This window comes from Mobula hypostoma, chromosome 3, assembly GCF_963921235.1.
Source record: "Mobula hypostoma chromosome 3, sMobHyp1.1, whole genome shotgun sequence".
In the NCBI taxonomy this organism is placed as follows: domain Eukaryota; kingdom Metazoa; phylum Chordata; class Chondrichthyes; order Myliobatiformes; family Myliobatidae; genus Mobula; species Mobula hypostoma.
The window spans coordinates 51,293,494-51,308,769 of record NC_086099.1 but is presented as its reverse complement, the minus strand read 5'-3'; the positions used below and the strand labels follow the sequence as shown (position 1 = coordinate 51,308,769).

Here is a 15,276-nt window from a genome sequence, read left to right as displayed (position 1 = left end):
GAGAATATAAACTGTTGTCTGTAAGAATGAACTGCTGCATTGGTTGCAAATATTTACCAATAGGTTTCCTTTAACTTTGTCCTTGACTATCTCCCCACTATCTGTTCTACAGATAACGTTGATAGTCAAGGACAAATCTGAAGGAGACTTATTGGTAAACATGTGAAGACATCATAGAATAGCAAACAATAGAGCAATCAGAATATTAAGCTACATAGCTCAAACAGCAGAATACAAGGCAGAAAAATAGTGATCAAACAACTACAGTTCTCAGTGAAGCTGCAAATTGTGGACTTTGTCAAATTCTCGTACTGAAGGCTGTTTGGTGAAAGACAAAGCGGCAAATCCCAAATGCCAAAGTACAGTGTTACGGAGAAAGACAAGTGAGCACAGAATGGTAAGCAAATGGGGTTGAGAAGTGTTATATTTGTGGTACTGGGAAGCCGGGTAGCCATGAATAACACACTCGAGAGACAGAGAGGAGAGGAACAAATGTGCAGCTGTTTTATTTTACTTGTAGTTCATCTACCCAGAATGCCCTCTCACATTTGTTCAGTAAGTGATACACAGGGAAGCTTGATAGCAATCTGTACGGGTCATGATATACATGAATACCTAACATATCTCTCCCCCCTTATTTTAAAGGTTTCTCTCCATTCTCATAAACAGACCAGCTGTTAAACTATTAACATTCAATGGAATAATCATCAAATTGAACTAACAACAAAACACACTTTTTTCTAAACTATGGAAAGAGTGCAGACTGCCTCTATTTCCAGCCATAGCCCTGGGGATTATTGTGCCCCATGTGCTAAGGGTTAGTCACTAAATTAGAGATCCAAGCTATCCAGAGGCAACCGGTCCTGTGAGGGTACCAATGACCTGAGCACAATGCCAATGTCATTTTATTTCTTGGTGCTGTATGTATAGATTTTGGCTTGGGTACTGCATTGTCCATAGGGGGCACCTCAGAAAGCACAGGTGATGGGGGAGCACTGGCTGTGTCATTTGATCTTAGTGGTGGTTCTGCAGTTGTCTCAAAATCCAGTCCCGTTTCAGTTGGATCTTGATTGGTCAGTTTGTGTTGGTCTTCAGTAGCCTCTGAAGTGGGCGACAGCTAATCAACATGCCTTCTCTAGATGGTAACCTCGGCCCATTTGCTGTGTGCATCCACTGTGATCAAGACGTGGCCTTCTATAGATCCTCCAAAATCAATGCAGTCCATTCCCATGGAATCAAAGAAAATTGAGGAACTTACTCACTTGCTGATGATGTGGGCATGCTATGGCCTTTTCATCAATGGTTACATGTAGTCCCGGCCACCAGAAGTAGCTGCATGCGATTTCTTTCATCCAAACTACACCACAGTATCCTGCATGTAGCTCGTCAAGCACTTGCTTCCTTAATGGCGGAGGAATGAGAACACGGTAGCCCCATAGCAAGCATCCTGCTTGGACTGTGAACTCCTTCCGTCAAGCCTGGTAAGGTTTGAATTCTATGGCTGGCTCTCCTTTCCCTTTGTGAGTTACCATGTTCACCACTTTGGATAGAACAGGGTCAGTACATGTGTGCTGCAGTTAGACCATAAGACATAGCTGCAGATATAGGCCATTCAGTCCATCGAGTCTGCTCTGTCATTCCATCATGGCTGATCCCGGATTGCACTCAACCCCACACACCTGTCTTCTTGCCATATCCTTTGATGCCCTGACCGATCAGGACGCAATCAACTTCAGCCTTAAATATACCAACAGACTTGGCCTCCACAGCAGTCTGTTATAGAACTTTCCACAAATATACTACTCTCTGGCTAAAAGCATTCCTCCTGACCTCTGTTCTAAGTGGTCATCCCTCAAGTTTTAGGCTGTGCCCCTAGTTCTGGATATTCCCACCACTGGAAACATCTGCTCCACATCCACCCTATCTAGACTTTTCAACGTTTGGTAGGTGTCAATGAGATCTCCACGCATTCTTCTAAATTCTAGTGAGTACAGGCCCACATCTGCCAAACGCTCCTCATATGTTAACCCCTTCAGTCACAGAATCATTCTTGTGAACCTCCTCTGGACTCTTTCCAATGACAACACATCCCCTCTGAGATATGGGGCCCAGAACTGTTGACAAAACAAGTATGGCCTGACTAGTACCTTATAAAGCCTCAGCATTACCTCCTTGCTTTTGTATTCCTCTTGAAATAAATGCCAACATTGCATTTGCCTTCTTTATCACAGACTCAACCTTTAAATTAACCTGCTGGGAGTCTTGCATGAGGATTCCTAATTCCCTCTGCACCTCTGATATTTGAACCTTCTCCCCATTTAGATAATAGTCCGCATTATTGTTCTTTTACCAAAATGCATTATCATACATTTTTCAAGGCTGGCTTTTGCCATTTTTTCACCCATTCTTCCAATTTGTTTAAGTCCTGCTGCAATTGCATTGCTTCCTCAGCACTACCTACCCCTCCACCTATCTTCGTATCATCCACAGTATTTGTCCCAAAGCCATCAATTCTGTTATCCAAATCATAGACAAACAAGGTGAAAAGTAGCAATCTCAATGCTGACCCCTGAGGAACACCACTAGTCATTGGCAGCCAACCAGTAAAGGCCTCTTTTATTCCTACTCACAGCCTCCTGCCTGTCAGCCATTCTGCTATCCATGCCAATATTTTTCCCATAACACCAGAGGATTTTATCCTGTTAAGCAGCCTCATCTGTGGCACCTTATCAAGCGCGTTCTGAAACTCCAAGTAAATGACATCCACTGCCTCTCCTTTGTCCACCCTGCTTGTTACTTCCTTGAAGAACTTTAACAGATTTGTCAGGCAAGATTTCCCTTTACAGAAGCCATGCTAGCTTTGACTTATTTTATCATCATTCTCCAAGTATTCTGAAACCTCATCCTTAATAATAGAGTCCAACAATTTCCCAAACTCTAAGGGTAGGCTAACTGGCCTATAATTTTGTCCTGACAAAGGGTCTCGGCCCAAAACGTCAACTTTACTGCTTCCTAGAGATGCTGCCTGGTCTGCTGCGTTCACCAGCAACTTTGATGTGTGTTGCTTGAATTTCCAGCATCTGCAGATTTCCTCATGTTGGCCTATAATTTCCTTTCTTTTGCCTTCCTCTCTTCTTAAAGAGTGGAGTGACATTTTCAATCTTCCAGTCCTCTGGGACCATGCCAGACTCAAGTGATTCTTGAAGGATCATGACCAATGCATCTGTTCTCTCTTCAGCAACCTCTCTCAGGTTTGTGGGATGCAGTCCATCTGGCCCAGGTGACTTATCCACCTTCAGACCTATGGGTTTGCCTAACACTTTTTCCTTTGTAATAGCAATGTCACTTACTCCTGCTCCCTGACACTCACAGATCTCTGGCACACTGCTAGTGTCTTCCACAGTGAAGACAGATGCAAGGTACCCATTAAGTTCATCTGCCATTTCTTTGTCCCCCATTACTACCTCACCAGCATCATTTTCCAGTGATCCAATATCAACTCTCATCTCCCTTTACTCTTATATAGCTGAAAAAACTTTTGGTATCCTGCTTCATATTATTGGCTTGTCTGCCCTCATATTTCATCTTTATTGGCAGTTAACAGAGCTATAGGTACTTCCTTGACGTAAAAGATCTCTTTCGGGAATGGCTCTGGAGCTGTAATAGGTAAGGGAAGTCTGGATAGTCTACTAGCATTTGGATGGTGCTCGGACCTTCTGTGCTTTATATTGTACTGATGTGCAGACTGTAGCAGAGCCCAATGTCGCAATCAACTAACAGCCAGGGAAGAAATTCCCACATGTGGACCAAAAATTGACGTCAATGGGTGATGATCTGTCAGTAGTGTAAATCATCGACCAAAAGGGAATTGATGGAATTTCTTAACTCCAAAGATAATGGCAATTGCTTTCTACTCAATCTAAGCATTGTGGCTTTCTGCTTTGCTTAATGTATTTGATTTGAAAATGATTGAATGCTCTTCACCTGTCAGCATGATATGTGAGATAACTGCCCCCACACCATAGGTGGTGTGTCTGAGGACAACTGTGTGGGTAATGATGGGCTGAATTGTGTGAGTGCTTCAGATCGTGACAAAGCTGTTTTGACCTGTTTTTGCAGCAATATGCCAACTGCCAATATGTTGATTTATTTAAAATCTCATGAAGTAGTTTCAGCATGTTTCCTAGGTTAGGAACAAACATTGCACATTTGTTAGTAGTCCTGAGAAAGATGTTTATTGACTAACGTTCTATGATGATGGCACCGCCACAATTGCCTTCACCTTTGCTGGTGCCTTATGAAGCCCTGAGTTGTTGATCACATAGCCCAAGTGTTCAATCAATTGTTGAAAGAACCCACATTTGTCCCTCTGGACCCTTAGCCATTATTCCTTGAATCCTTGTAGTGAGGCAAACAAATTTTGTAGGTGCTGACACTCATTTTTGCAGTCACGAGTAAGTCGTCTAAATAGCATTGAGCTCCTGTCAGCCCGCTCAGGATCTGGGCCATTGCTCGCTGAAGATGTGCAGGAGCAAAGGGGTGATGCCAAACAGATGCCTTCGGTCGAGGAACATTCTTTGTGAGTCACTATGGGCAACGGTTCCTGTGACCCTGTCTCCTTGACATAAGTTAATCTTCCTAAGTGTCTGTCCTCTGGCCAGTCCTGCAAAAAGGTCATCAACAAGGGGAAGAGGGTATTGTTCAAACATATAAATTGGGTTAATGAAAAAGTTAAACTTTGCAGTTTAATCTACTGAAATTACTTTTTTAAGCCTTCTTTGAGTGATCCAATTTTTTTACTTTGGAAAAATAAAGGTATTAATTCTTTTTTGGATTTATTTAAAGAAGATAGATTGATGTCCTTTGAACAATTAATTGATAAATATTCTCTTTCATACTCACACTTTCTGCAATACCTTCAAGTTAGATATTTTTTACAAAAATATTTAAGTAATTTCCCTTACACATTGGAGGCTGACCTGTTAGATACTGTTATGAGTATGAATCCTTTGATTAAGGGTTCTATTGGAAGAATTTATAATTTATTATTACAATGGGATAAGCGTCCTTTATCTAAGATTAAACAGGATTGGGAAAAGGAACTTAATTTGACTTTTATGACGGAGGATTGGATGCGGATATTGAAGTTGGGTAACTCTTCTTCAATTTGTGCTAGCCATTCATTGATTCAATTTAAAATTGTACATCGTTATCATTTGACAAAGGAGAGACTTTCTAAAATCTTTCCCATTGTTGATAGTCATTGTGATAGATGTAAACTGAGATAGCTACATTGACACATATGTTTTGGTTTTGTTCTATATTGGAACAGTTCTGGAAGTCGGTTTTCTCAACAATTTCTAAAGCACTTAAAATTAATTTACAACCTAATAAATTAACTGTGCTTTTTGGAATAGTTCCTCAAAATATTCATGGTATTTCTGTATCTGACCAACATGTTATTGCATTTGTTACATTGATAGCTAGGAGGGCCATTTTGTTGAAGTGGAAGGATACATCAGCTCTCACTTTGTCACAATAGTTCTCTCAAGTGATGCTATGTCTTAGTTTGGAGAAAATTCGAAGTCGAACCTTTGAACCTTTATTTGATTTTGAGAAAAGATGGGGCTCATTTGCTCGTTATTATCATTTGAGTTAATTGATATAATTTTTCCACGATCTAATTGTAAATTTTTTTAGTATATTTTCTTTTCTTGCTGGCGGTTTGATGTTTATTTTTAGAAGCTTTTTGTATGACGCATGGCTCCGGGGTTGTACACCTAATGGGTTCTCTTTTATTTTCTCACTTTTCTGCTCAGTAGGTTTTGTTTTGTTATCACAAATTTTTGTTTTCAATCTTTAAGATAATGGGTTTTTTTGAGGCATTGTAAGTGTTGTTACTTCGATGTACTCATGTTATTTTTCCTATATATACAATAAAAAGATTTGAAAAGAAAGGGAAAAAAAATAAATTGGGTTAATAGTTACCTTGAAGTCTCCACAAAGCATTAAAGACCCATCCCTTTTTAGGACAGGAACTACTGGTGACTGCACCAACTGGGTGTATACAAACATGGAAACATGCAAAGTTTCTTCAACCACAGAGTGAGAGTCATTCAGTCCATCCTCAGTATGCTCCATCTTGTTCACGTGTTCCTTTTTGTTTTTCCAAGAGTCTTTTTTCTTTATTACAGTGTTTTTGGTTGACAGTGTCTTTCTACTTTTACAGGTGCGTCAATGTGCCCTTTTTTGCCACAGCTTCAGCAATCTAAATTCTTACCAGCATTCTTTTGCTGAATGCCCAGTTTTGGCAAACAGTAACACTGAATGCAATTAGGTGTTTTATTCTTAAAGACAGTAGAAACATCGGGAAGGTGTGCTTAATAGCCTTGCTTCTTTAGCTGCCATCTCCGTAGATATACTGATTTCAATGACCTTCTGTAATGCTAGTCTGTCTTCAGCAAGCAAATGCTTCTGAGTTGCCTCATTATACAGACCACAAATGAGACTATGGCATAACGTGTCCTTCAGCAACGGCTCAAAATCGCATTGTTCAGATAACTGCTTCAGCAACACCACAAACTGTGAAATAGACTCACCTTCCTCTTGATTCCTTTTATGAAATCTAAAATCTCAACAATAATCAAGTGATCCTTTAAGTCTTTAACTGTGTCCTCATAAGGCTTACCACCAGGCCTAGCAGATTGCACTGGATTGCATAATAAATGTAATGGTTTTGCACCCAACACTGTCAGAAAAGTTGGAACGTGATATATAATCTGATATTTGATTTGCCAGTGCAAAGTATTCAAGCCTTTCAGTGTATGAACTCCATTCCTCTGTCATTTTGTCATACAGCCTCATACTTCCAAACATTGTTGCCATTTGCAAACAGTCATGTTCCAGAAAAGTTAACTAGTGCAATCTGTCTCTCTCTCCCTCTTTTACTTGTTTTATGGAACTGTCCCATTCTCGTTCTCTCCCCTTGGATTCTTCCTGCGGCCATTTTCCTGTGGCGCATGGCATTTTATTTTTGCTCACCCATATTACACAGTGGTACACTGCCAACGCTGCACACAGACCGAAGGGAATGAAGCAATAAGTATCATGTGTAGGCTTGTCACCTCAACACTAATTGTTGAATTGGTGGTGCTGGGAAGCTGGATGCCATGAATAACACACACGAGAGGCAGAGAGGTGAGGAACAAATGTGCAACTGTTTATTTTGCTTGTACGTCATCTACCCAGAATACCCTATCACACTATGTTCAATACGAAACATACGGAAACTTGACAGCAACCCGTAAAGGTCAAAATATATGTGAATACATAAAAATAGGACAATAAATCAGCCATGGTGAAATGGGGGGGGGGGGGCAGACACAATGTGCGGAATGACCTCATTGTGTTCCTAGGTCTTATGGCATTCTTAATGGTCTAGCTCTTCAATTGGTACTCGATTCCTTTCAAAAACTGCCAGTGCCACACCTTCTTCTCAAAGGAAACACCTGGATGCCATTAGCCCCACAAAGTACTTTAAAACTCCTTTCTTGCAATTGCCTCTAAAACCATCTTTCCCAAACTGTAGGTTAAATCCTCCTGCCTGTTTTCCCAATGCAATGCTTAATTGACTGCTATCAACATTTGGATGAGGACTCGTAAGTGATCAGTAATACCTGTGCCAAAAGATTATCATTGACAACAGACAGCCTGACTGTGATATTCAACAGCACTACCATTGATGAACTGTCCACATCTTTGTCCTGAAATAATTTTTTCTCCTTTTTCTGCCCCTCTCATTTCTGGGAGTGGTGGTCATGTGGATTTGTTGGAGCAAAGTTTTACTGCTCTGCAAGAGGGTGCAAGGCAACTGCCGAGCAGATCCTGCCCAATGGACATTAATTCACGTATATTAGAGGACAGAAATGCAGGTGCTTGTCACCGGTATATACATGGGTAGGCACAGGCACTGCTGTTCTTGCCCAATGAATCTTCCCCACTTCCCACCTACTGTCCTCCCCATTCCACTCAACACTCATTAGAGCCCTCCCACACTCGATTCTTCTCTCCTTCATTGCCTCATGCCATCATAACCTCCTCCCACCCTCACTCAGACCCTATCCTCTCCTTCGCACCCTGCTCTTAGCCCCCTCCCTCTGTACCTGCACTAGGCATCGCACCTCTCTTCTCTAGGCCTCTGCACTCCACCACCTCCTCCTTCCCTATCTAATTCTCCCCCCTCCCCCCCCACTCTCATCCCACCCGCCCTCGATATCCACTCTGGGAATGGCAGCTTCCCCTCCAACCCCAGCCCATGTGGGATCGCTGCACCCTGGTCACACCCCTGCCTTGGCTTCAGGTATGGTACTGTACAAATACTGTGAGCCAGAATCTTACTGAACGGAGAGGCTGATATTGTTGAGAGATACGGCACATTCAAGAAGCTCAATGCTACAAAGGCCAAAGAAAAGGGTTTGATTGGCACCATCCTCCATCCCAAGAATTCATACTTTCCACTATCAATCGACTGATTTTGGATATTTACAAGCCACAACGTCGCACCAAGGCTTTTTTCCAACATCAGGCATGCTTGCAAACTCTATCATCAGTAGAGCAAATTTCAAGTCCAAGCTTATGGTCATATACCCAATGTATAAATGTCATAAGAATTAGTCTTTTTAGAACAGCACAGTACACTACAGATATGACAAATATCAGGTAATATAAATTATACATAACATACATGATAGAGCAAACATCAAATTGAATTGAATTGACTTTATTACTTACATCCTTCAAATACATAAGGAGTAAAAATCTTTATGTTACGTCTCTGTTCAAATGTGCAATGTGCAATTATAGTAATTTATAATAAATATTATGTACAACAGGGTAATCAATATAACATAGAAATACAGTTGAATCAACATGATTTAATCAGTCTCTGAAGCTGTCCCGGAGCCTGTTGGTCCTGGCTTTCATGCTGCAGTACTGTTTCCATGATGGCAGCAGCTGGAACAGTTTGTGGTTGGGTGACTCCAATCCTTTGGGCCCTTTTTACACACCTGTTTTTGTAATTACCCTAGATAATGGGAAGTTCACATCTACAGATGCGCTGGGCTGCCCACACCACTCTCTGCAGAGTCTTGCAATTGAGGGAAGTACAGTTCCTATACCAGACAGTGATGCAGCCAGTCAGGATGCTCTCAATCGTGCCCCTGTCGAAAGTTCTTAGAAGTTGGGGGGCTATACCAAACTTCTTCAACTGTCCGAGGTAAAAGAGGTGCTGTTGTGCCTTTTTCACCACACAGTCGGTATGTACAGACCACGTGAATTCCTCGGTGATGTGTATGCCAAGGAACTTAAAGCTGTTCACCCTCTCACCCCCAGATCAATTGATGTCTATAGGGGTTAGCCTGTCTCCATTCCTCTTGTAGTCCACAACCAGCTCCTTTGTTCGTGCGATGTTGAGGGAGAGGTTGTTTTGACACTACCGTGTCAGGGTGATGACAGGGTGTTGACATAACAACATTCAGGTTAGTTACAGAACTTGATGGCAGTGAAGAAGAAGATGTCTTTGATCTCTTGTACCTCCTGCCTGATGGCAGCATTGAGTAGGGGGCATGGCTCGAATAGCCGGAATCCCTAATGATGTGCTGTCACCTTCCTGAGACATTGTTTCTCAATGTCGATGGTGGGGAGAGAGGTACCTGTGATGGAACTCGCTGAGTCCACTATCCTTTGTAGTCTCTTGCATTTTTATGCATTGGAGTTTCCATACCAGACCATGATGCCGTCAGTCCGAAAGTTTTCCACTGAATGGAAACTTGTTCAATTTGAAATACTCATTATAGAGCCAAGACAGTGAGAGATTTATTACTGTTCCCCATTTGGATATGACATAATTTGTGAAAGAATAGGTCTGTCAAGAACCTAAACTTTCCAAGTTGCACAATATTTTTTAATTCATGTTTTAAATGCAAAAAACAGGTGTGTCAGGTGCTCACATATACTTAGGTTCTTCCTATTCATTCTTGCTGTTGCCTGTCCCAGTGGTTTATATATTTGTTGCTCGGTTACCTAGATTTCGATGGGTACAGCAAGATAACTTGGATATTTCTCTGAACCTTCCCCGTAAGAGAAAAATAATCATACCTCTTCTCACTTCAAGAGTTCCATATTCATGAAATGCAGAGCTGGGGCTGAGTTCTGAAAGACCTGCTTCACCTCCATTATTATCCTAGACAAATAAATCTGATTTTAGCGATTAACTTTAGGCCATGTTTCAACTTCAAATTCCCAAAGCTACACGTCCGTTTGCCCTATTTTAGATATGTAAGTAAATCATCTTTAACCTTTTAAAAAGCATCAGTGACCAGGACAGTGTAATGAAATATTATGTTGTATTCTGTTCATATTTTTCTTTGTAAGATAAGCATGATATATGTTCCTGTTTCCATAGTTCCAATCATAATACAGCTCACTACCCTCTATGACTGGATGATGAACAAGAACAATGATAAAGGTTAATTCCTCCAACCTCTGTGGAATTCCTCCCCTGAAGCAAGACACTGACTCTTCAGAACACACCACTCTGATCACTTTGCAGTAGTCCAAGCCACAAAATAACATTTCCCTCTAAATGGGATTTCTCCAGTAACTCAAGCAGAACTGAAAAAATGAAAAAGATCACCCAGTCATTCTTTTGCAACAAGTAACACCAAAGAATCTTCAATAAACTTTGGAAAGCAACAAACCCTCATTTTTTGAACTACGGACTGCTGAAAGATCAGATTGATCCTGATATGTATGTTAATATTTCCCAGCCCACTATACCACACTGTTAAGAAGTATTAATGCAATTAGTCCACTGCTGTTGATAAATTATTTTTGTAAATTCTTTGTTGTGGTGACAACTGATTGAAAACAATTCAGTATGCCTTCAGTATAGCACACAGACTCATAGAAACAAACTCATATTTATGGAATTGGAGAGTGTAAAGGAGCATGCAAAATTCAGTCTATCATGCTTGTGCTAGAACCAGGAATTACCACATAGTCCAAGTTCCTCTTTTGTCTTGACCATGATATTTCCTGTTTCAAATAGTTGTCCAGTTTCCTTTCGAAATGAACTGCTGTATTGATTTTGTCTCCACCTCATTATAGGGAATGTATCCCAGGTTATGGCAATTTGATGAAATTAAAAAATGGTGTTTGTTCATCTTCTTCATGATGTTATCGTAAATATTTTATAGAGTTATAAGATCATGCAACAAGTAGGCCAATCGGCCCTCCCTCTTCACACACCATCTATACATCAGTGGGCACCCATCTGTATGAATCCCAATTGCTAGCACTTGTCCCACAGCTTTCAATGCTCATCTAGGCATTCCTGAATGCTGTCAATGACTCTGTTTTCATCACTCCCTCTGGCAAAGAATTCTAGATACCCAGAACTCTTGGAGTGAAGAAGATCTCCCTCAGTTCCCCTTAAAATTTCAGCCTTCACCGTGGATCTACGTCCTCTAGTTTTATTCACTTCCAATAAGAGGATGTGTTGCTTGCAGTCTATTCTGTCTATACCCCACATAATTTTATATACCACAGTGATGTTCTCAGTTAACCTTCTCCACTCTGGGGAAAACATACCTATCCTCTCCAGTCTCTCCTCATAAACAAAGTGTTCCATCCCAGCAATGTCCCATGAACCTTCTCTGCAGCTCTCCAGCAATATCACATCCTTGGTTACTAGAGTCACAAACAGTACTTCATCTGAAGACTGATCAATATGTTATAAAGTTGTAACATAATGTCCTTGTTTTGTACTCGATGTCTTGATACTCGATATATGTTTTCTTAACTGCATTATCTAGCTGTGCTATCACCTTTCATGGGTCTCTGGACTTGCACACAAAGTTCGGTTTATTCCTCTGTCCCACCCAGGTCCTTACCATTCATGGTGCAAGTCCTCACTGGCATCATTGGAACTCCCAAAATGCATCACCTCACATTTATTATGGTGCAACTGTAACGAAAACCCAATTTCCCCCGGGATCAATAAAGTATGACTACTACTACTACTACTTATCAGGGTTAAGCTCCATCTGCCATTTTTCAGTCCATTTTGCCAACACTTTGATGTCGCCCTGTAGCCTCAGGTTACCCTCTGTACTGTCAAAAATGCCACCATCGTCTGCAAACTTACTGCTCTGTGTCTATTGGCAAATGTATACATTTTTTTCTATCTATCCAATGCAAAAATCTAGAAATATATGAAAAAAACTCTTTAAAGCACCTTGCAATTTCCAGCAGTTTGTAGAAGGCAAACCAAAACTCACTTGTCGATTTAATAACTGAATTTTCCATCCCTGCTATTGTTCTGATCAATCCCCTCTGAACCCTTTCTAAAACCTTGATATCATTTTGAAGTGGAGTCCCCGATTTGCATACACCCCTCCAGTTGAGTGACTTAAAAAGATTCATAAGATCTTCTTGTCTATTTGTGCCATACCACTATAAATTAATGAAATGACATTATAGGTTTTATTGATATTGGTTAGTTGTATCATTTTTACAGACATTTGCGTACTGTGCATTCACATCTCTGATCAGTTCCTTGATCATAAATAGTTATTACCACTTTTTGGGGTACATTTGAGTCCTCTGTCATAATTGATTAATGTAAAATACATCATTGTTGTTTGACACTTCTCAAATTCAGTTGCATTGAACAAGTAGTGCACATGATTACGGATAAGTTTTTCCTTATATAAATATTTCAACCCAATTTAATGAAGATTGAATGCAAAGCTATTTTAAGGATTTCTGCAAAGGTTCCAATCCAGATAGCAAAGTCAGAGTATTGAATTTTCTGTGAGAACAGGTATGAAAAATTTGATCCATAGCTTTTAAAGTGCAGAATGTCTAATGGATGGATTTCCTTCAAGCCTAGGGTGCTGCATTCAACAAATTATCCTTTTAATTACAGATTTGAAGTACGAATAATGAAGAGACTAAAGACAGACCAGTTAGTCAAATTAATAAGGATTTGGAGATATTCTAGAGATTCTATGGCAGCCAGCCTGAATTTGTTAAAACAAGCTTACTAATTTAATAGACATGCCAGAGCACTGATCACTTGTATTGATAAAGGAAGGGGCCTCGTCAGATCATATTGCTTTTAAGTCATTGCCATGAGTTGACAAAATAACAGAGAGAGATATTCTTTTCTGAAAAGATTCTCTAACAGCAATGAATAAACCAGAAAGATAAATGTTCCATTTTGGATTTTGGTACATATTTTATATCTAGGTTACTATACATGTCCAGGTTATTTTCAACAGATGTGCAGAAATTATTTTCATAACATGCATAGAAGATTCATTGCAAATTCTGGAAGTTGATCAATATTCTACACCTTAAATCAGTTTCTACTCCTGAAGAATATTCACTGGAATCAAAGCCTACCTGATGGAAAGCTGGTTTCATTTTTTAGTAACCAGGACTAAGTTACACACTTCACCATTTACAAAATCTTGCTCAAATTTACATATTATTAATCATTCCAAAGTTTACTGAGACCAACCTTAACATCTGATGTATATAGGGAATGTTGTATTGATATATGCAAAAGAAGTTCTAGCCCTTGTGTGCTTATATTAGGTAACATAATCGGACTGGTTAGAAGTTTCATATTTGATAATTAAACATCCGCTTAATACAAAGGAGATTTTAGCTATTGAATCAACAGAATGGCCAATAATAGGAAACCATTTTATCAATGTGGATGATGAATTTAACAGAATGAGATGGGAGGGAATGTTAAAGCGGCCTCAAGTTTTTGCACACCCAAATCATAAATTTGAAGCCTGAACTATTTTAGCATTTCATCAGAGTCATTCATATTCCATTGGCTTGCTGACCACATGAAACAGGTGAAAAAAGTGGGTGGCTAGCCAGGAAACCTGGATAAGGCATTGAAGGAAACAGGTTTTCAACAAGATCTCGGTGGTGTGAAACAGGAAATTCCAGGGCCCAGACTTTCCTAATGGTACTCATAGGAGCTCTCATTTCTCCTGACCTTACAAAAAATACCAAAGCCTTATTCATAAGCTTTTCTTCCTGCAAACCATACAGTCCGTGGCCACTTTATTAAGTATACCTGCTTGTTAATGCAAATATCTAATCAGCCAATCATGTGGCAGCAGCTCAGTGCATGAAATCATGCAAACATGGTCAAGACATTCAGTTGTTGTTCAGACCAAGCATCAGGATCAAGAAGGAATGCAATCTAAGAGACTTTGAAAATGAAATGATTGTTGGTGCCAGGCAGAATGGTTTGAGTATCTCAGAAACTGCTGATCTCCTGGGATCTGGTTTCTAGAGTGTACTGAGAACGGAGCAAGAAACAAAAAATACTTCCAGTGCGCAGCAGTTCTGTGGGCAAAAACAACTTGTTAATGAAAGAGGTCAGAGGAGAATGGCCAGACTGGTTCAAGCTGACAGTAACTGAAATAACCATGCATTACCATAGTGGTGTGCAGAAAAGCACTTCTGAATGTAAAAAACATGTCGAATCTGGAAGTGGATGGCCTACAGCAGAGGACCATAATTATGCACTTAATGGCATTTCATTAGATCCAAGAGGTATTAATAAAGTGGCCACAAAGTGTATGTCACCAATTGAGATGATGACAGCCAACATGCCATAGGTAGGAAAAGGGATGAGGTCCTGAAAGGAGAATATAGGGAGCTGGGAAGGGAGTTGAGAAAAAGGACCGCAAAGGTAGTAATCTCGGGATTACTGCCTGTGCTACGTGACAGTGAGAGTAGGAATGCGATGAGGTGAGGATAAATGCGTGGCTGAGGGATTGGAGCAGGGGGCAGGGATTCAAGTTTTTGGATCATTGGGACCTCTTTTGGCGCAGGCGTGACCTGTACAAAAAGGACAGGTTACACTTGAATCCTAGGGGGACCAATATCCTGGCAGGGAGATTAGCGAGGGCTACTGAGGTGACTTTAAACTAGAATGGTTGGGGGGTGGGAATCAAATTAAAGAGGCTAGGCGTGAGGAGGTTAGTTCACAACAGAGAGATGGGAACCAGTGCAGAGAGACAGAGGGGTGTAAAGTGAGGGTAGAAGCAAAAAGTACTAAGGAGAAAAGTAAAAGTGGCAGGCCGACAAATCCAGGGCAAGCATTAAAAAGGGCCACTTTTCAACGTAATTGTATAAGGGCTAAGAGAGTTGTAAAAGAGCGCCTGAAGGCTTTGTGTGTCA

At 40.5% G+C, this 15,276-nt stretch overlaps 1 long non-coding RNA gene across 2 annotated transcripts in view; it reads left to right on the top strand.

The window, feature by feature from the left end:
* Nucleotides 1-219: 219 nt before the first annotated feature.
* Nucleotides 220-15,276, top strand: part of LOC134343994 (uncharacterized) — a 110,646-nt gene continuing 95,589 nt past the window's right edge. For both annotated transcript variants that reach the window (XR_010017350.1, XR_010017349.1), the window contains exon 1: nucleotides 220-397. This is a non-coding gene — a long non-coding RNA (uncharacterized LOC134343994). The remainder of the gene's footprint in view (nucleotides 398-15,276) is intronic.